Source organism: Suricata suricatta, chromosome 12 (assembly GCF_006229205.1).
Source record: "Suricata suricatta isolate VVHF042 chromosome 12, meerkat_22Aug2017_6uvM2_HiC, whole genome shotgun sequence".
Taxonomy (NCBI): domain Eukaryota; kingdom Metazoa; phylum Chordata; class Mammalia; order Carnivora; family Herpestidae; genus Suricata; species Suricata suricatta.
Window position 1 is genome coordinate 86422256 of NC_043711.1, and position 22131 is coordinate 86444386.

Below are 22131 nucleotides of genomic sequence, written 5' to 3' on the forward strand. Positions count from 1 at the left end.
CTGTTTGCCCTCAACATGTTCATACAGCTTAAATGGCATCCAACTTGCTGGCACTTGCTATGTGCCAGGCCCTACAAGTGCTTCATAAAGATTCACTCATTGAATCCCCCTGTCAGCCTTATGACAGGTTCTGTTATTACCCCGTCTCTGTGGCTGTGGAGACATCTGCACAGGGAAGTAAAGTAACTTGCCCGAAGTCACACAGCTAGTTAGTGACAGACCGGGGAACTGAACTCAGGCATTCTGGCTTATGCCCCAATCTCCACACCAAGTTGCCCCCGCTTTGCAGCAATTAGAGGTCACACTGTATGTACAACAGAAGGGGTCATGGGACTTCCTCAGTGTGTAAGGACCTCCTGCACCTGTCATAGGAGATCTCCCGGGACCCGGTGGGCTGTCGCCCCAGAACAGTGTCAGGGGCACTGGTGCTCCTGTGATTTCTCCATGGGAAGATTGCACGGACGGCTCTGTGGGGGGACAGGGGAGAGGGTGGTGACACAGGGTGTCCTGGTATCTGGCGTGGTTCCCTGGGCCAGTCTTTGGCCTTCTCTGTCAGCCCTCGTTTTCATACACCTCCTGCACCGACAGCCTCTTCCCATCTCCCCAGTTGTCCATGGGGAGCCAGCCCAGCCTCAGTTTGCAAATCCCTCAGCAAAATGGAGCCCTGGCCAGACAGCAGCCACCACCCCCAGGGTCTCAGTTACCCTTCACTGGGAGTCCCAGGTTTCTTCGACCAGGTTCCTCTGACTTATGAAGCCCGCCACGTCCTCCCGGGGTGTGACTCCTTTCTGTCTCCTATGGACACATCCTTGGGGCTCACCCTCGCTTCATCCCCATTGGTCAGGCCCTTGAGCCTTGGGGGCATCCAAGGGGCAGACGTAGCCAGCCCTGGCAGCATGATGGTGTTGGGCACTGACCCCAGGGAGCTCATAGGCCAGTGTGATTGAATCACATCCGAGTCTAAGGCTCAGTGAGACCCCGGCAGTCTGGTGGGCCACCACAGATCATCAAGAAGGGGATTAGCAGGGCACCTGAGTGGCTCAGTCAGTTAAGCGTTCGGCTTTGGCTCAGGTCATGATCTCACGGTTCATGGGTTTGAGCCCCACGTCAGGCTCTGTGCTGACAGCTAGCTCAGAGCCTGGAGCCTGCTTCAGATTCTGTATCTCCCACTCTCTCTGACCCTCCCCTGCTTGCGCTGTCTCTCAAAAAAAAAATAAAATAAAAAAATTTAAAAAGAAAGGGATTAGTAAAGGGTGGAGAGCAAGGGCTTGGCAGTCAGCCAGGCCTGGGGACGAGCCCTGACTCTACTCTAACCTTGGGCAAGTCATTCCATCTCTCTGAGCCTCAGTCTGACCATCTGTAAAATGGGGACACTGACAGGATGCTGCAAGGTTTAAGTAAAGAAATGTGTCACCTGCATGGGCATCCTTCCTGGCACGTAGCAAGCCCCTGATAAACAAAATCTTTGGTTACTGTTAGGAAATCCTCACCACGTATCTGGGTCATGGCTGATGGCCGTGATGGTTGAAGGGCTCGTCAGAGCTCTGCCCCTCAGCCTGGGCCCTCCAGCTGGTAATCTTTAACCCCCAAGATGCCTCTTTTGCCTTTGTTGGACTTTGGGCTGGCTCCTTCTGTTCTCATTGATGAACTCAGCGAGTTCTGCTAGGCCCTGCCCCTGAGCTGGGCTTGCAGCCCCAGAGACCTTGACCCAGAACCAGCCATGATGCCTGGCCATGTCCTCCTCCTCCCCTCCCCACCCCCAGGTATGACTTCGAGTTCACTCGAGGCCTCCAAGCCCGGCATTGTGGTGTAGCCAGGGGACCCGCCTCTTCAGAGAGGAGTGCAGTGCCCGTTAGGGTGGGCAGGGCAGTTGGAGGTTAAAACTTTGGTCAGTGACCTGAGCGTAGGCACCAGGATCGGGGGTGGGGGGGGTGATACATACACCAGCAGAGGTGCAGGTAAGAAGTCAGTGCTTCTGAGGGACTCGCAGTCTCTGACCCAGTTTGGGAGCTGCTGGCCCCTCTCAGAGTTGGAGCTGCAGAAATCAATTTGCAGACGGGCACACTCCACTTAATTAGCATGGCCTCCTTCTGGCGGGGAAAACACCATTAAGTGGGCTGCGTTGACCTGAAATCATGTCAGTGGCCCCAGCCCTAGTCCCATCGGCCTCTCTGTCCCTTGGGCTCTGTCCCCTTAGCCAGGCTGGATTCAGGATGGCCCGAGTTTCTGATTTGGAGTGTAAGACAAATACGACTCTTGTCCGAGCCCGGGGAAGCACCTGGCTCTGGCTTGGCGAGGTCAAGATGGCCCTGGGGCATTCGGGGACCAGAAGGAGGAGCAGTGAGGGCTTCCCCCAGCACACTGCCTCCCTGAGCCTGTCCGCCTGTGTGCTGCTCTGCCCCAGCTCTGACTGCTCCCTGCACAGTGCTGAGTCCTTTCCCTGCCTTGCCTGCATCCCTGTAACGTGGGCTCGACTTCGCAGATGAGGGGACAGGCTCAGAGAAGTTGTCACTTGCCCAAAGTTGGCACAGGCAGGAAGCAACAAAGCAGCATTCGGTCCAGGTCTGCTAGGATCCCGTGTCTGTATTCTGGCTTCCATGTGACCTTGGTCAGCCCCGTGCAGAGCCTGTCTCTAATTTGAGGACAGCATGCAGCATCCGTGTTTCAGAATTGTGTGAGGTTCAGTCGCTGCCTCTAGTTTTGGAGGGAGGGTCCTCACCCGGGCTGTGGAACAGAGGAGCCCCCACACCCTGGGTGGGCGGTCTTCTGTCGGCTGAGTGTGTGTGTAGCCAGAAGAGGGGGTGCCTGTGTGTTCTACCGTGGGCTTGCTAGGTGAACTTCAGCGGCGAGCTTGATCTCGGAGCCTCTTTGTTTTGTCTGTGAAATGGGAGTAACAGCAGCATGGGGCTGACTGTTGTCCAGAGGATGAAATAGGACGACATGCAAAGCACTTGCCACCTAGTGAGTATCCCAGCCGGACCCCTGGTGCGGTCAGCTCCTTGGAGCCGGGCGCCTGCGCAGAGGAGGCTGCTTGTTTTTCACTGTGGGCCTGGGGTGTGAGGCGTGGGGAGTCCTTTCCCGCAGTGAGGGCACAGTTGGGCACGCTGGGGCAGCCTGGCGTGGAGGGCGGCCCTCTGCGGCCCAGACGCAGCTCTCTGTGGCTCCACCATGGAGTTAAAGTGCCCCGCAGTGTGGAAACTATGGGGTTTTTCTTTTTTTTTTTTAACAAAATTTGAAATGCAGATGGTACTAGAGTGTATTCATGCGAAGCAAAATAAGTCAGTCAAAGAAAGACAAATATCATATGATTTCACTCATATGTGAAATTTAAGAAACAAAACAGCTGAACATAGGGGAAGGGAAGGAAATAAAAGATAAAAACAGAGAGGGAGACAAACCAAAAGAGACTGTTAAATACAGAGAACAGGGACGCCTGGGTGGCTCAGTTGGTTAAGTGTCTGACTTCAGCTCAGGTTATGATCTCACGGTTCGTGGGTTCGAGCCCCTCGTCAGGCTCTGTGCTGACAGCTCAGAGCTTGGAGCCTGTCTTCAGATTCTGTGTCTCCCTCTCTCTCTCTGACCCTCCCCTGCTCATGCTGTCTCTCTTTCTCTCTCTAAAATAAGTAAAAACATTTTAAAAATATTTAAAAAGTACAGAGAACAAACTGATCGAGGGGAGGTGGGGGCAATAAACGGGGAGGGGCACTGAGGAGGACACTTGTCAGGATGAACACTGCGTGTTGTAAGTAAGAGATGAATCACTGGATTCTGCTCGTGAAATCAGTATTACACTGTATGTTAACTACCATGAATTTAAATTAAAAAAATAAACAAAAATTTGAAGTGCAATTAACATAACATGAAATTAACTACTTCAAAGCCTACGAGTCACTGGTATTTAGTATATTCACAGTGTTGTGGAAACATCACCCCTACCTTCTTCCAAAACTTTTTCATCATCCCCAAAGGGAACCTTGTTCTCATTAGCAGTCACTCCCCAGCTCCCTCCCCTCCGCCCTTGGTAAACAGGAACCTGCCTTCTTAATCCATGGATTTACCCACTCCAGACAGTCCATGTAAATGGAATCATACGGTATGTGACTTTGGTGTCTGACTTTATTCACTTAGAATAGTCTTTTCAAGGTGTATTCATGTTATAGCTTGTGTCAGCATTTCTTTCCTTTTTATGGTTGGATACTAGTCCTTTGAATGAATAGGCTGCATTTTGTCTATCTGTTCATTGGTTGATGAAGAACTGCTATTTTGTTTTGTTTTGTTTTTTGAAATTGCTTTTTTTAAATGCTGTTTTTTTTAAGTTTATTTATTTTGAGAGAAAGTAAGCAGGAGAGGGACAGAGAGAGTGAGGGAGGGAATCCCAAGCAAATTCCGTGCTGTTAGCACAGAGCCCAACGCAAGGCTTGAACCCATGATCTGTGAGATCATGACCTGAGCTGAAATCAAGAGTTGGACTGACTGAACCACTCAGGCTCCCTTAAAACTGCTGTTTTTCAAAGGTGCTTGAGGAGAGAGCAAGGCTGGGCCCAGAGGGGGACGCGAACACACACACACACACACACACACACACACACACACACACACACTCATTCACTCTGCAGCCCACTGGAAGGCCCGCCCCCTGCAGTGATGGGCAAAGGGCACTGTGGTCAGGGTTCCTCTGGCCGTGTCAGCACATTACTGCTCAAATATTCAACCTGGTGCTGATGGGAGTGATGGAAGGCGGTGGTTCCAAGGGGTGGGGGAGGTTAAAGATCCACCAGGCACCCAGCCTGGGAGTCAGGCACCAGAGTGCACGGGCCAGCCCCGGGGCTTTGGAGCGGAACCATCCGGGCTCAGATCTCAGGTCTGCTGCTCGTTGGTAGTCTTGGGCGATTCGCACCACTCAGCCTCTCTGTGCCTCAGTTTCTCTTTTGGCCAAATTGAAATACGACCCCTTTCTCAAAAGGGCTGTACCAAGCATTAGATAAAGCCTTGCTTTGCTCAGCACAGCATCCAGCCTAGAGGAAGGTTCCAAAGCACGTTAGCCATCAGCTGTCCCTGTTCTTTGTGTGAGTTGGCGTTGGCTGTCCAGTCACAGGCTTTTGGCAGGTGCTGAGTCCCTGCCTGGGGCTGGTCCCTGCCCGGCATCCTCGTGACACGGTTTTGTCTATTTGACTGGTTGACTTGTCATCATGCGTCCCTGCAACCCCCACCAAGGCAAGGGCTGGGTCTGGTTTGGCTCAGCCTAGTGTATGTGCTCGGTAAAGCCATATGAAGACTGCATACCCACACCGCTTCTGCCTTCTGTTTCAGGAGTTCAAGTCCCCGCCCCTCTGAACAAAACTCATGCCTTCTTATTTTGAGACAATTTTAGATTCATTTCAGAGAAAAAAAAAACCAATAGAGAGATCTCTTTTACCCTTTGGCCAGTTTACTCCAATGGTAGCATCTTACAAAACTATGACGTGCTATCTCAACCAGGAAATTGACATTGATACAATCCATCTACCCTGCTCTTCTTTTTTTTTTTTTTGGCCAGTGCGCATGCATTAGTGTATGTGTTTGTGTGTGTGTATTTTGCCCTGCAGTATTTAAAATGCAGATGGAGATTTGTGTGACCAACACCACAGTCAAGATACAGAATATTTTTAATGTTTATTTTTGAGGGAGAGACAGACAGAGTGTGAGCAAGAGAGGGGTGGAGCGAGAAGGAGACACAGAATCCGAAGCAGCTCCAGGCTCTGAGCTGTCAGCCCAGAGTCTGATGCAGGGCTCGAACTCATAGACCATGAGATCATGACCTGAACTGAAGTTGGATGCTCAACCAACTGAGTCACCCAGGCTCCCCAAGATACAGAATTTAAAAATATTTTGACATACTGAAATAATAATATTTTGGGCATAGTGGGTTAAATAAAATATATGATTTTAATAATTTTAAGGTTAAAAATATAGTATTCAGATTAAAATATATTATTAAGAGGTGCCCAGGTGGCTCAGTTGGTTAAGCATCCAACTCTTGATTTAAGTTCATGTCATGATCTTGAGTTTTGTGAGACTGAACCCCACATTGGGGTCTGTGCTGATAGTGCGGAGCCTGCTTGGGGTTCTCTCTCTATCTCTCTTCCTGCTCCCCTCAAAATAAAGAAATAAACATGAAAAAAGGTGTTAATATATATAATATTAAAACCTACTTATTTTTTAATGTTTCTACCAGAAAATAAAAAAAACACGTACATACGTGGCCCACATTATATGTCTGTTGGACAGTGCTGGTCTTGAACTTTACCATCCCTCCAGAAAGTTCCCTTGTTCACCTTCCCAGCCTGTCCTCTACCCACTGGCTGGCAAGTACTGTTCTGATTTTTTGTTTTAACCACTACAGGTTAGATGTTTTGTTGGTTTGTCTGTTTGGGGTGAAATTCACATAAAATGAACCATTTTTAAGTATACAAGTCAATGGCATTTAGTACATTTACAATGTTTTGTAACCACCACTTCCATCTAGTTCCAAAACATTTTCACACCCCCAAAAGGAAATTTTGTACCCATGAAGCAGTCATTTCTCATTCTCCCCTCCCTCCAGCCCCTGGCAACCCCCTGGCCTTACCTAATTTGGCCATACTTTATAAATGGAGTCCTATGGCATGTAACCTTTTGAGTATGGCTTCTCTCACTTAGCATAACGCTTTCAAGGTTCATCGAGATTGTAGCATGAATTAGTACTTTATTCCCTTTTAAGACTAAAGATATGTACACACTTGGATTGTTTTAATCTTGGGCTATTTTGTGACTCTTGTGAATAATGTGGCTATGCATATGAGTGTGCCTGTGTTTGAATTTCTGTTTCCAACGATTTGGGGGCATGTACCTAGGAGCGGAATTGCTGGATCATGGGAATTCTGTTTTAGTGTTTAGGGAATGGTCAGATTGTTTTCCAAAGCAGCTACACCACATCGCATTCCCACCAGAAATATAGGAGCATTCCAGTTTCTCCACATCCTCACCAACACTTTTGTTTTGTCTGCTTTTTGATTATAGCCACCCTAGTGGTGTGAAGCATACAGTTAGTTATGCTTGTTCTAGAACTCATTCAAAAGGAATAACAGCATGGAGCACTGGGTGGCTCCATTGGTTGAGCGTCCAACTTCGGCTCAGGTCATGATCTCACGGCTCGTGGGTTCAGGCCCTGTGTCAGGCTCTGTGCTGACAGCTCTGAGCCTGGAGCCTGCTTTGGATTCTTTGTCTCCCTCTCTCTCTGCTCTTCCCCTGCTCAAACTCTGTCTCTCTCTCAAAAATAAATAAACATTAAAAAAAAATTAAAAAGGAATAACAACATCAGCTCTTACGTGGGGAGCATCTTCCAGCCTGCACATGAAGATATTTGATGTGTGTGGTTGAATGTCAGAAACACTGTGTCATGGCCCATGAAGGACTTTAAAGGGGAAGAGGCAATTCTTTAAGGCTTAGGTGGCCCTCCCTCCTCTCCCGAAACTGCCTACTGTGCCTTGATGGGGATCAAAGGATGGTGGGTAGTTAGGGAGGCCAGTTGGGGAAGTTCTCTTCAAGGACTTGAGGAGATCTAAAGGATGAAAAGGAGCCAGCTGTGTAGAAAGTTAGAGGAGGTTGGCTGGAGGAGAGCATTCTAGCAGAAACAGTCATATAAGCAAGGGCCCTGAGGCAGGGATAGGTGGTTCAGTGCTAAGTTGGGAAGGGTGGAGAACCAGTGGGAGGATGAGAGATGTTACTGCTGGTGACAGGCCATGGTGTGGGGGCCGCAGCCTTGCATTAGCGCGAGTGGGTCCCAGGGCATGAAAGCCATGCCCCCATGCTGGCCTTCCCGCTGCCTTCCCAGCCCCAAGGGGCAGCTCGTCTGAGATGCTGTGGCTGATCCCAGTGTCTTGCAGCCTCTCAAACTGGAGGGCTGGGTGGCGGGGATGGGGAGGGGCACCGTCAGGGGCACCGAGTCCGAGATTCCAGGACACAGGCCTGTGACCCCCAACAGTGACCCTTGCGCAGTCCCCAAAGCAGGCTTGTAAGCTTGAGTCTTGTTGACCCACCTGTGACTCCATTCTCTCAAGCTCCTGGGGGACAAGATTGGGGGCCAGTGCATGGCTCAGCCCAGTGATCTCCCCTCCCTGGTGAGCTTGGCACTAAAGAGCCCTGGGCAGCCTTCTGGAGCTTCGAGAACAATTTGTCCTGCACACAGCGTCCTGACCCCAGGACCTGAGTGTACCTGAGCCCCGTCCACAAGAGGAAGCTTGTACCAGCTCTGAGTTACATAAGGACATCTTTGGAATTTGGCTTCCTTTGAAATGAAATGGGAAAACTACACTCAAACAAGCAGGTATGGGAATTCAATCGGAGGAAAACTCCCTTAGGGTCATCTCTGGGTCAGTGTGCTTCTGAGTGTTGGTTTATTCATTCAGCAAATGGTGCTGGCACCTATTCTGTGCCAGGCCTCATGGTGGGAGCGCAAGAGCAGATGGCCAATAAATGCTTGAGGGGCAAAGAGGGAGAAAGCCAGCAAAGGGACGGAGGGAAGGAGGAAGGAAGGAAGGAAAGGAAGGAGGCAAGGTGGAAGGAAAGGAAGGGACAAAAGAAGGAAGGAGGGAGGGAAGGAGGAAGGATAGACGGGCAGAAATACCCTCGCGGAGCTCACATCTGTGCCCATGGTCATATGACTAAGTACAGTCTAGTGCAGGGCTGGTCAATAGAGAAGAATGTGAGCCACCTACTTAATTTTAAATTTTGTAGTTTCTTTTCAAGTGGAAAAGAAACAGGTGAAATTCACTTGTATAATGTATTTTCTTTAACTCAGTATATCCTTTCAATGTGTAATCAGTACAAAAAGTTATGGAGACATTTTCCGTACTGTTTTTGGTTTGTAAGTCTTCCAAGTCCAGTACCATTGACATGTACAGCATATCCCAGTCTGGGCTATGCACATATGAAGTGCTCCCCAGCCCCAAAGGGCTCATGGCACCTTACGGGCCATGGTGTAGGGTGACAGGGGCCCCGGATGAGATGCCCACTGTCCAGTGTAGACACCCAAATCAAGGTCAAGGAAGACTCAGTTGAGGTGGTATGTTGAGTCTTGTATTCATTCACTCATTTAATCTTCATCTCCTGATTATTGAATGTCTCCTACAATGGTATGAGGGCTGGGCAGGGATTTGGCTGGTGGGCAGAAGGAAAGAATGTTCCAGACTGAGGGGAGGGGAGATTGCTGGAAGAGGGCGGAGCTGGTGTGTGTCTTGTTTGCTGCTGGGTGCCCACACCTGGCATGGAGCTGGTGCCTGGTGAATATTTGTGGAGGGATACGGGGGTGGAGGAGTGCTTCTAAAGCCCAGGAGATACAGGAAGGATGAGGACAGAGGAGTCTGGAGCATTCGAATCACTGGGAGGGCTTGTCAAACTGCAGACCGCCGGGCCCTCCCCTAAGGTTCCTGGTTCAGTAGGTCTGAGGGAGAGCCACAGGGTTTACATCTCTAGCGAATTCCTCTGTCCTGCTATTGCTGCTGGTACACACTGTGAGGGCCTGGGGGCTTGCCCACAGACGTGTGAAGGCAATGGGGAGCCATGAGAGGTTTTTGAGCAGGAGAGAAGCACCGTGGGTGGCTGCTGGGGGCAGCGGATGGCAGTGTCCTCTCCACTGGTCTCTAGCCAAGTTAGTGGTACCTTAGCTCAGGAGGGTGCCTCAGGACCCATCCACACAGTAGGGACGCCTGGGCTGTGTCCCTACAACAAGAAAGAGACCCAGGTGACGCCTGACTTGTTTTCTGCACTGAGGGCAGTGGGGAATTGAAGTCCTTAGTCAGCTGCAGGATTCAGTGCAGACTTCCTGTGGTTAACAGAGATCTGACTGTCTGGGGGCAGTGGGGCGGGTGGGCTCAGGTTGGGGTGCTGGAGGCCTGGGCTGGTAGCTGGCTGGTCCTGGCTCAGGGTTTCTCGGGAAGTTGTAGTCGATACGTCACCAGGGCTCCCGTCATCTGAGGGTGTGAGTGGGGGTGGAGATTCTCATTCCGCTGTGGCGCTCTGACCGTGGCTCTGACCGTGGCTCTGACCGTGGCTCTCTCACACAGCTGGCGGTAGGAGGTCTCAGTTCCTCACAACGCGGTCTTTCCACAGAACTGCTTACGTGTCATCCCGACATGGCAGCTGCTTCCCCGAGAGCAAGTGATCGTAGGAGTAAGACCAAGCCCACCGTATCTTCTGAGACCCGGCCTCGGAAGCCACATTCCTCCCCACGGTGCCACATGCCAGTCAGCTCTGGTCAGTGCGAAGCCTGGGAGGAAGGGAGGTGTGGGCAGCATTTGAGAACGGGCTGCCACACCCAGGCTGCCCTTTGCCTCTATCTTGCCGTCATCCCACAAGATTGCCAAAGGGGCTTACCACCTGGAGCCACCATTGGGTGATATAGAGCGTGAACACTGGGTTCCACATTCCTGTGGGCGGCTTGTGTGTGGTGAGGGCCACCTAAATCATGTTGTCATTGCTGTTATTACTGTCGTCATCAATGCTTTATAATCTCCCTCTCTGATAACCGGATGCAATTATAACTCCTCTTTTATAGACGGGGGAAACTGAGGCTCAGATAGAGGAGATGACATGCCTGGGATCAGGTCACTGGCTAAAGGGGTCTGAATTCTTAGCCACCACACCTGTATTTGCCTGCCACGTGCCATGCTTAGGTGTCTTGCCTGTCCCCCAACGGTGCCTTCTAGTGTTCTCTCGCCAGAGTGGGAATGATTGTAGCAAAGGTCAGACTAGCCTTTTCATGCCTCTGGCTCAGAGCCTGGAGCTGGACATGCTGGCAGAACAGGAAACAGGAAGGTTCCAGCTGCAGATCTCCTGGCTCTGCAGACCTGGGGTCCAGCTTAGCTCCAACACCCATGTAGAAATGGTTATGGCAGAGCAAGCATGGAGTTCAAGTGTGGGGCTACTGGAGTCTCTGCCACCTGCGTGGTTTGATTAGCAAGTTGATTAGGCTCGCTGGGACTCCGTAAAACAGGAGCAATCAGAGAGGCTGCCCCCTTCCAGCCCGGGGCTCCTGTGGGGGTTCTGTGAGCTGATTCCCGCTCCGTGAGAGGCGTGCACAGGGGCTTCCCAGCACACGTGTGTTCTTGCCATCCCTGGCTTGTTAGGTGCTGATGGGTTTGGTCTCTGTTCCCACATTGAGCAGAGTTTTGGGGACAGGGCGATTGGGGACAGTCCATTTTCGTCTGCTGCTGGGAAGGAGCATCAGCACGTGATATCCAGGTCCCAGGGCTGAGGACATTCCCAAGTCCTGTACTTAACTCTGCCTCCGGCAGCAGGCCGGCCCTCCCCACACCAGGCCTTGCCAAGAGCAGTGGGTTCTGGAAGCTTTGGAAAACCTGCAGACTCGCTCCCCTCCCGGCCCAGCCTGCTCCCCCCTGATAAAAGAGGGGGTTTCCCCGTGTCCTGTAGCAGAAACGCGCCCATCTCCCCCTGCCCAGCCAGGTGCTCTGGTATCTGCACGTTTCACAGGTGGCCCTGCCGCAGCCGGGGTTGTGGGGTGGGGACCTGAGGACAGGGTCCTTGGGCAGTGGGTGGCAGGCAGCAACCCTGTTAGGAGGCAGCTCTGTTCTGAGGCGGCAAGGCCGCTGAGTCTGTACCAGAAGTGACAAAACCGAACAGCGGCACACGAAACCCCCCAGCCGTCCAACAGGAAGCCGGGCCCGGATAAAAATACCCTTCTTCCTGCGGCTGCGGCCTCCAGCACACCGGTTTCGGAAGGTCACGCTCTTGACAGGAAACTGCTCTGTGCAGCTGAGTTGGGGCTCCGGGGGAGGGGAGAGGTGAGGAGCGACAGCAGGCTCTCGGGGATCTGTGCCCCCGCGTTTCTCAGCGGGTGAAGATGTGGAGCCTGGTCCGCCCATGCCCCCCTCCTGGCCACGATGCAACAGTAGTCTGCCTCGGCTGTGTGTTGATTTCTTCCTCTCCTACCTGGGGCCACGAGGCTTCTGTTGTGGGAGGAAAATGACTGTGGTTTTCAACATGCTTTGTTAGCTAAACAGCACTGCACCAGGGACCAGCCAGCAAACTTTTTCTGCAAAGGGCCAGATACGAAATGCTGTCAGCCATGTGGGCCATCCAGCCTCTGCTGGGACAGAGGAGGCAGCCAGAAGCAATACCTAAACCAACAAGCTTGCGTTCCGGATAAACTTCACTTATGGACGCTGATTTTTGGCTTTCCTAAAATTTTCATGTGTCATGAAATATGATTATTCTTTGATTTTCTTCCCCAACTGCCAAAAAAATATGTAGTAATCATTCTTAAGTTGGAAGCAGTTCAGAATTGCACGATGTTAGCCATTGGACCATAGCAGGCTGACCCCTGCACAATACAGACACAGGGGTTATTATTATTATTGTTTCTACTTACCATCACACCCAACAGAGGAATTTCAGCTTCAGCATTTGATTCAAGGGGTCAGCCAGCATGAGACCTCATTTCTGCCCTAGAAATTTCGCAGAAATGTAGTTCTTCACTGCTCGGCTATCATTGTGTGTGGAATGTATCATTTTGTTCTTTTGTGAAATTAGAAAATTCTGGTTACTGGGACACCTGGGTGGCTCAGTTAGCTGAGTCTGACTTTGGCTCAGGTCATGATCTCACGGTTCGTGGCTTCGAGCCTCGAGTCGGGCTCTGTACTAACAGCTCAGAGCCTGGAGCCTGCTTTGGATTCTGTGTCCCCCTTCTGCTCCTCCCCCATTCATGCTGTGTCTCTGTCTCAAAAATAAACATTAAAAAAAACTTTTTTAAAGAAAACTCTGGTTATGAAAGCAGTGCATATGTAGTTTTAAATGCTTGGAAAATTCTGGCCACCATAAACTAAAAATCACTGATAACCACAGTTCACATTTGTTTTTCCAATGAGCAGCGTGTGTCTGTGTGCAGTGCATTTTTCCTTTCTAATTGAGATTGCATTGAATGTACAGTTTTGGTCGCTTGTTTTCCATTCTACACTATGTATCAAGCAATTTCCTACATCATTAAAAATTCCTCAGAGGTAGAAGCTATAGAATATTCCATCCTTTGAATGTTCCATAATTTACCTAATCAGTCTCCAATTGTTTAGACGTTGGGGTTGCTTCCTGTAATTCTCGATTATAAACAATGTATATAAACAGTGCTGCTGTGAACGTCTTTGTCTATAAATCTTTTCCCCCCACCCCTCCTCTTATCTTTAGCGTGTGTATGTGCTATAGATTCCTCAAAAAAAACATATTTTTGATTTATATGTGGACAGTTTTTGTTTCACTGGATTTTGCTTTGTGGATTATGTGATTCACGGGGTTTCTTCACTGATAATTACTTCGTTCTCCCCACACCACGACTGCCCCCAGGCAGCCACTGATTTGCTTTCTGTTTATGATTTCATTTTGAAATATCTTTTTAAAAAATCAACCTAAGGGGTGCATGGGTGGCTCAGCTGGTTAAGCAACCAACTCTTGGTTTTATGGACCAACTCAGGTCCATGATCTTACCGCTCGTGAGTTCAAGCCTCGCATAGGGCTCTGCCCTGACACTGTAAAGCCTGCTTGGGATTTTCTTTCTCTCTGTCTCTCTGCCCCTCCCCTCCCCTGCTCTCTCTCTCGCTTTCAAGAAAAATAAATAAACTAAAAAATTAAAAAGATCCATTCTGCATCATAGTAATGTTGCCACCCCCACTTTCTTTGTGTTTGCATTTGGCTGGTTTATTTTTGGGCATTCCTTTATTTTTACGCTCTGTTATTTTGTTGGGATGTATCTCTTGTAAGCAACACAGAATTGAATGTGTTGGTTTTTTTTTTTCTTTCTGACAACTAAATCTTTACTGCTTTATGGGGGGGGCTAGATGATTTATTTCATTTATTGTAGTAGATAGTTGGTTTTCAGTCATCTTGCCTTAGGCCTTGTGACATTTATGTTTCTATGTTCTTTTATTCTGTGACTTTAATGAATATTATGTTTTCTTTTATCTTTCCCATTGGTATTGAAAACAAAATCCTGGTTTCAGTTTCTCTGGTGGTTACTTTAAAAATCTTCAAAAATCTTGTTTAATTTTCTCAGCCAGATAGGTGCAAGCCCAGAGTGGGATTTGCTGCTGTCCTCTGTGACACAGCACTGAGGGAGAGAAGCAAGACACAGCATCTTTAGGAGAAAATTGAGAGCCAGGCAGGCAGACGGGGGGTGGGTAGGATGTAGTTATGGGACAGTAGCATGGAACCAGGGAAAACAGACAGAAGGTTCAAAGTGGACAGGTGGGGGCTAGAGGAATTTCCCCCCTCGTAGGCAACTTGTTTTCTCTTACTAAATATTGAGAGGGATGGTTTTATTCTTAGTTCTATCTGGGTGAGGACCTCCTGTCACCAATTATGCCTAAAACACCAGCTGTGCCTGGCATCAACCACACTAGTATTGGTTCTCAACACTTATTAGCTAAGTGAGCTTGAGCAAATCGTGGAAGTTTCCTGGGGAATGAGTTGATCATAGCACCTAAGTTATAGGACTGTTGTCATGGTTAATGGGATGAGACATGAAGCATCTGGGCATAGTGCTTCATGCTTGGAAAATATTCAGTAAACATTGGATATTATTATGATGGCTGTGAAGCTGTTTTAGTGTTTATGTATATGCAGCTCCTGACTGTAGAGCTAGGAATATTTTTATCTGTTACTTGCCTGGAGATATGAAATAATTACAGTTTTTTTTTAAATTGAGGAAAGTGGGGCACCTGGGTGGCTCAGTTGGTTAAGCCTCTGACTTTGGCGCAGGTCAGCTCTCACGTTCGTGGGTTCGAGCCCCGCGTCAGGCTCTGTGCTGACGGCTAGCTCAGAGCCTGGAGCCTGCTTCCGGTTCTGTGTCTCCTTCTCTCTCTGCCCCTCCCCCTCTCACGCTCTGTCTCTCTCTGTATCAAAAATAAATCAAACATTAAGAAACTTGAGGAAAGATAAGTAGACAGGGAAGAGATGTGAGAGAGTGACGGAGTTGGGGAAGCAACAGGAGGAAATGCTGAAGAGGAGCGCCGGGCGTTTGGGGAGAGAGGGCAGTTGGGGAAAAAGAGTAGGTACCTTGGAGAGTTCCCAGGCAGCCAAGACTGCAGGGCAGAGGGGAGATCCCTTTCATGGCTCCCCAGAGAAGCTGCTGGGCGAGGTACTGGGAAAATTCTGGAAGCAGAATTAGTGAAGAACAGGGACCAGGCACAGTTGGAGTCCAGTGTGTTCATGAATGGAATGGGGGAAGTTCCAGGGTCATATTTTTGGACTGGCAGTACCCTCACCTTGAGTCTCAAATGTAAATAGGCACAGGGGCGCCTGGGTGGCTCAGTCGGTTATGCATCCAACTCCTGATTTCAGCTCAGGTCATGATCTCATGGCTTTGTGAGTTCGAGCCCTGCACTGGGCTCTGTGCTTTAAGCTGAGGAGCCTGCTTGGGATTCTCTGCCCCATCTTTCTCTCTGCCCCATCCCTGCTTGCGCTCTCTCTCTCAAAAGAAATAAAAAATAAATCAACATTAAAAAAAGTAAATAGGTACAGTCTCTGCAGTTTTGGTAGAGAAACCTTACAGACCCACATCTTCTCTTATTAGATGAGTTAAATGCAGTTCTTCCTCCCATTGAGGAAATCTAGTACAAATATCTGCCGCTACATTAGGAAGTTATTCCTCTCCCACCCCCACATTTCAGAAAGACTATGCATTTTTCATGAGCATTGACTGCAGCTTATTTTGTATCACGGTTTCCCTGGTTTCTTTCTGTTTGTTTATTTATTTAGACTTGATTTTTTGAGAACAGCTGTAGGCAAACAGCAAAAATGAGAGTACCTACAGAGATTTCCCATGCACCCCCTGGCAACACACATGTGTTGTCTACTCCATCATCAGCACCCCCCACCAGGGTGCTACTCTGGTTACCATCGGTGAACCTACATTGGCATATCATGATCATACAAAGACTCCAGTTTACATTAGGGTTCACTCATGGTGTTGTACATTCTGTGGGTTTGGACAAATGTATAATGATGTATATCCATCGTTACGGTATCATACAGAGTGTTTTCAGTGTTCTAAAATCCCCTGTGTCCTGCTTCTTCATTCCCTCCTACCTACCCAAGTCCTGGGAACCACTGTTTTTTTTTTTCACTGTTCCATAGTCTTGTCTTTTCTAGAACATCATATCGTTGGAATCATACAGTGTGCAGCCTTTTCACATTGGCTTCTTTCACTTAAGGTTCTTCCATGTCTTTTCATGACCTGATAACACATTTCTTTTCAGTGCTGGATAAGTAGTCCATTGTCTGGATGTACCATGGTTTGCCCATTTGCCTGCTGAAGGACATCGTGGTTACTTCCAAGTGTTGCTGTTTATGAATAAAGCAGTTATAAACATTTGTGTGCAGGCTTTTACAGACATAGTTTTAAACTTCTTTGAATAGATACTAGGGAGGGTGACTCCTGGATTATGTGGTAAGAGTATGTTTAGTTCTGTAAGAGGCCATCAAAAGTTGCTGTACCATTTTGCATTCCCACCACCAATGGATGAATGTTGACTCTGTTTATGTGGGTCTATTTCGGTGCCCTTTATTCTGTTCCATTGATCTGTTTGTCTCTTCCTTCACCAATACCATGCTGTCTTGATTACTGTAGCTTTATAGTAAGTCTTGCGGTCAGATGGTGGGATATTTATTATCCTGGTGTCTTTAGTTTTATTTTCTTAGAATAAATGTTTTATTTGTTCATTCTCTCAACAAATATTAGTTGAACTCTTACTCCAGGTGCTGGATAGTCCAGAGAAGAAGACAGATGGGATTTGTCTACATAGTGTTGGCCTTCTAAAGGACCTCAGTCCCTTTTCCTGAACACATCTAATACTAGATAGAAGTTACACGCGTGCAGAGGCTTTTGAGTAGCTGATGTGAGTCCTTGTCAACAACTTCTGTTCACCATGACCACGTGTCTTGGGCATGGGTGTTCCGGAAAAGAAAATATCATAGCTACCTGCCAACATGCCCTTGTCCATCTTGTTTTCATAGTTTTGAAGGTATTGGAGATGCTAAGAGAGAAACTTAGCTTCTTCATATAAGTCAAGGGATGAAGATTCTGAGATTAAATGTCTGTGGCCTGGGAGCATTTCTGTCCAGAGGAAGAAGCATAGAATAGCCCTAGAGAGGATGCTCTTGGCCAGTTCTGAGGCTTGGATAGAGACCAAGCAGGCTCTGTGTACAACTGTAGTCGTCAGATATTGCCTGGCACCCCAAACCTTGTCCTAGTAGCTGAAAAGTGTATGGTTCCTAGTCTCCTACCTGTCCACCTCCTAGTGTAGCAAGGACACAGACAGATCCATGCACAAATACATCATCATGTTGCGTATTTTGGAGAGGGAACAAAGTGCATGAGAAGGGTCCCTCACCCAGCCTCGGTGTCAGCCTCACAGAGGAAGTGATCTTTAAGCTGAGACATTTAACCAGACACCTGGTTAAGAATTACTGTGAATTGAAGGCTGAGAAAGGCAGAGGGATAGTCCATGAGAAGGCCACAGAGTCGAGAGAGAGGGTGGGGCGCGGTGGTCCTGGAAGGGTCCGGGTGGTTAGGAGGGAAGATGTCGACAGAGTGGGCAGAGGCCAGATCGTGCAGGGGCCTGAACGAATCGAGTGGCCAACAGCCTCCTTCTTCCTTTGCCTATTTTAAGTAAGAATCGAACACCTGTTGCTCACCAGGTACTGTCCTAGGCCCCCTGGATACAGTATGGATGACATAGATACTGTCCTGACCTCATGCAGCCCCCAGGCTGGCAGGGACGCTTTCAGCAGGATGCTCACTTTGGAGCCCCTTCCTCTATTTTCATTTTTAACTTTTTTTAAATGTTTATTTATTTTTGAGACAGAGAGAGACGGCATCAGCGGGGGAGGGGCAGAGAGAGAGAGGGAGACACAGAATCCGAAGCAGGCTCCAGACTCTCAGCTAGCAGTCAGCACAGAGCCTGATGTGGGGCTTGAACCCATGAACTGTGTGATCATGACCTGAGCCGAAGTCATATGCTTAACTGACTGAGCCACCCAGGCACCTCCCTGTTTTTTTTTAATTGAAATATCACTCCCATACCACAAAAGTTAATTGTTTAAAGTGCAAGGGATGCCTGGGTGGCTCAGTCGGTTAGGCATCTGACTCTTGATTTCAGCTCAGGTCATGATCTTGTTGTTCATGAGATCAAGCCTCATGTCTGACTCTGTGGTGATAACTTGGGATTCTCTTTCTCTCTCCCTCTCTCTTCTCCTCTGCTCATGCTGTCCCCCAACAAAGTAAATAAATAAACATCAAAGGTACAATTTGTGGTCGTTAGCATATTCATAAGGCTGTACAACCATTACCACTGTCTAATTCCAGAAATTTTCATCACCCCAAATGAAACCCTGCACCATTAGCCTGTCACACCCCAAAGCCTCTTCCCCTCAGCCCCTGGCAGCCACTGATCTACTTTCTGTGGTTTGCCGATTCTGAAAATTCCATACAAATGGAATCATACAATACGTTACCTTTTGCACTTGGCTTCCTTCACTTCACGTGATGTTCTCGAGGTTTGTTCATGTTGTGGCATGTGTCAGCATTTCATTCTTTTTTATAGCTGCATAATATTCCACTACAGGCAAACCCCATTTTACTTATTTATTCATCTGTTGCTGGACAGCTGAGTGTCCTCACTTTAGGGCCGTTATAAATACAGCTCCTAATAAACCTTTGTGTATACATTTTTGTGTGGGAGTTTGTGTTTATTCCTCTTGGGTCTATACACAGGATCAGAATCACTGGTCACTTGGTGACTCTGTATTCACTTTTTGAGCCACTGCCAGGTTTTCTGCTCCATTTCACATTCCCACCAGCAGCGTACGAGGGTTCTGGAGTCCCTTCTTCCTTGCCAACCCTGTTATTGTCTGCCCTTTTTCCTTCCCCGATGGGCCCTGGAGAGAGGCTCCCTGGGGTAGAGCAAGGCCTGGCTCCGGGGCCTGCACTTGGGGCTGTGACTTTGAGGGAAGCCCGCGTCTGCCTTGCCCACCCTCCACCACGGCTGAGTCATCGCCCAGCATCCCCGCCCCAGTCCCTGCAGAAGCCACCATTAGACCTCACCGAACCTCTACCCCCAGCCTCGGGATGGCTGGGCCTCCCTAGGAGCAGCTATTTCTGGCTGTTTCTGCTCCAGGGATGGGCAGTGGTGGGTGGAGAGGTTGCAGTCGCTCGGTGGAATGATTTTGGAGGCACAGTGCATTGAGGGCCCAGGACAACCGTTCTGAGAACTCTGGTCCCCCTGGCATTGTCTGAGCAGCAGGCTGGGTGCCCTGCCACCCTGATGGCACCCTTGGCAGGGTGAGGAGAGCGAGAGGGCAGGCGGAGGAGCTGGTGTGACCAGGCTGCAGGTGCTAGACCCCGGGAGGCTGTGGAAGGGGAGCGGCCCAGTGGGTGGGCATCGCAGCTGGTAGAGGGTCTACTGCGTGCCTGGCGCTGGGTGGGGGGAGGGTCTGCCTAGGATGGAAGTGCGGCAGGGAGATGGACAGAGGATGCATTGGAGCTCAGGCTTCTATGTCTGCCCCAGAGCTGCCACTCATCGGTCACAGGACCTCAGGCTAAGTGTTACCCTCTGTGCCACCACGTCCTCATCTGCAAACTGCACTAAGAGGGTTGCTGTGATGGCTATGAGGGATCACTGTCTTTATTAACAAGCACTGAGCACTGACCGATCAGTGATGCTCCCGACCCTCCTAGCTTCCTGTCCTCTTGGCGGCTCTCTCCTGCATTCACCCTACGCCTCCTTCTGCTGTCCACGTTCCTTCCTGGGCATGATTTTAGCCAAGTGGTGAAGTGTTCCATTTTGGAGGTACCCAGCCGAGGTTAGAAATCCTACTTTGCCATTCCCAGACATGTGCCCTCGGGCAAGCCATTTCACTCGCTCAAGACTGAGCTTCAGTTTTTTCATCTGTGCACTGGGGACAATAATAGCAGGCAGGTGATAACAGCGGGTCATTAATCCTCATACTGGATCAGGAGACTAATGGATTGATAGACAAAGTGCTTAACACAGTGCCCAGCACAGTTAGTGCTGCGATGCACAGGGAGCACCTGAAGGCATCAGGTGGAGGGAGTGAGGGCTGGAATCCTGGGTAGGGGGGCGCTGACAGGGGCCCTGTGCCCAGGCTGGGGGTGGGCTCAAGGACTCTTCCAGTCAGCTGCCAGGTCTGGCTGTATTGCCCTGGGGGCCCGGGGACGGATATCTGCTGCTTCGTTTCTGTATACAGTCTACACTGTGGCTTTTCAGCTCCTGAGTCGCACGCCCTGTGGTGTGTCTGTAGGGCTGCACGCATGTCCCCAGGGTCCTGAGGTCCCAGGGGTAAGCAGCTTTGAGGGGCCCCTAAGCCCCCTCCCTTTTCTTTGTTTGTTCACACAATAGATTCGCTTTTAAAATTCTTGCATTTAAATAAAAATGGAATATGTGTAAGGTGTACAACAGGATGTTGGTATATAGAGAAATGATTAATATAGTCCAGCTAATTCGCATACCAATCTCTTTAGTTACCTTTTATTTTTTTTTGAGATATTGGTCAAAGGGCACAAAGTTGTAGTTACATGGCATCTAATTCACAGCATGGCGATGACAGTTAATACTTTATTGGGGTGCGCGTAGGTGGCTCTGTTGGTTGAGGGTCTGATTCTTGATTTTGGCTCAGGTCATGATCTCATGGTCCGTGAGATTGGGCCTCTCATCGGGCTCTGGGCTAACAGCGTGGAGCCTGTTTGGGATTGTCTCCCTCTCTCTCTGCCCCTCCCCTGCTCTCTCTCTCTCTCTCTTTTAAATTTTATTCAGTATTGTGAAACAGAGAGAGCATGAGCAGGGGAGGAGCAGAGAGAGAGACACACACACAAGGAATCCCAAGCAGGTTCCAGGCTCTGAGCTGTCAGCACAGAGCCTGACGCGGGACTCGAACTCACGAACCGTGAGATCATGACCTGAGCAGAAGTCAGACACTTTGCGGATGGAGTAGATTTCTGGTGCTTTTGCTACAATAATTTCTGGAGGCCCTGCTAGCAGCCAAGCTCCCTTGTGGAGCCCTGCCCCCAAAACGAAACAAAGAATTATATAATTAATGTAGATGAACTAATCTGCCTGTATTTACAGATGGGGATAGGTACTCCTGTGGAGCTGAAATGCAGAAATGCAAGGTACTATGGGAGTGGGTACCTCAGGCAACTTGACCGAGACTGGGGTGATCAGGGAAGGCCTCTCAGAGGAGGTGACCATTTCAGCTGGAATCTGAAGTTTGGAGAAGAGTTTGCTAGCCCAAGAGTGAGAAGAAGGAGGGCTCCAGGCACAGGAAACTGCATGTGTAAAAGCCCAGAGGAGCTCTGTTTTTGTTTTGTTTTATTTTGATCTGGGAAATGAAAGAAGCCAGTGTGACTGAATCAGTCGCTGAGGGGACTTGTGGAGGGGCAGAGACGGCACATGCGGTGCTTCGGGGGCAGTGGGAGGATGTGGCCTCACTGCTGGGCGCTCGGTGGGACAGGAGGTGAGATGGGAGAGGCGGATGGCCTGTGAGTGGGTACCCCACACACATGAATGTGCAAGTCACATGGCCAGGTGGCAGCAGCTCAGCCCCAGAGGGCCCCCCGCCCTGCCCCTCGCCAGCATGGCTTGCCCAAGGTCTGCCACCAGTGGGCAGACACCTGTCCTTCCATCCCGGGCTGGGAGCCAGTACCACACCTGTGGTGGCACGTCGCTGACCAGCCGGAGGTCAGGCGGGCCGCTCTGTGGGGGAGAGGGGTCACAAGCTTATTAGCAGTGATTTCTCCCTGCAGAAGCAGCCGCCACCAGCTTCCTGCTGAGACGGGTCGGTTCGGCCCCACTCACTACAGCTGGAGACGGAGGGGAGCAGATGGCCCTGCTTGGCCCGGATTCCAGCCAGATTGCCAGGGAGATGTGGGTGGAGCGGCAGGGTTGGTGCCAGGAGCAGGAATACAGGAGAGGAGGGTGGGCGCCACCTCCTTGCTGTCTCAGTTGGGACCTTGCTTGCATGGAGGGGGCAGTGGGGACCACCTCACTGTGGCCCCTGAAACAGCAGATGCTTGGAGCTCCCTCAAGAGAG

General features: G+C 49.7%; 1 protein-coding gene and 1 long non-coding RNA gene across 2 annotated transcripts in view; both read left to right on the top strand.

Annotated features, from left to right (window-relative positions):
- The window catches only part of PPP1R16B (protein phosphatase 1 regulatory subunit 16B), a 96953-nt gene that overhangs the window by 46489 nt on the left and 28333 nt on the right, over positions 1 to 22131 (top strand). The window lies entirely within an intron of this gene.
- On the top strand, positions 8258 to 10574 carry LOC115273259. Its single transcript, XR_003900762.1, has 2 exons — positions 8258 to 8344; positions 10129 to 10574. It is a non-coding gene; the product is annotated as an uncharacterized LOC115273259 (long non-coding RNA).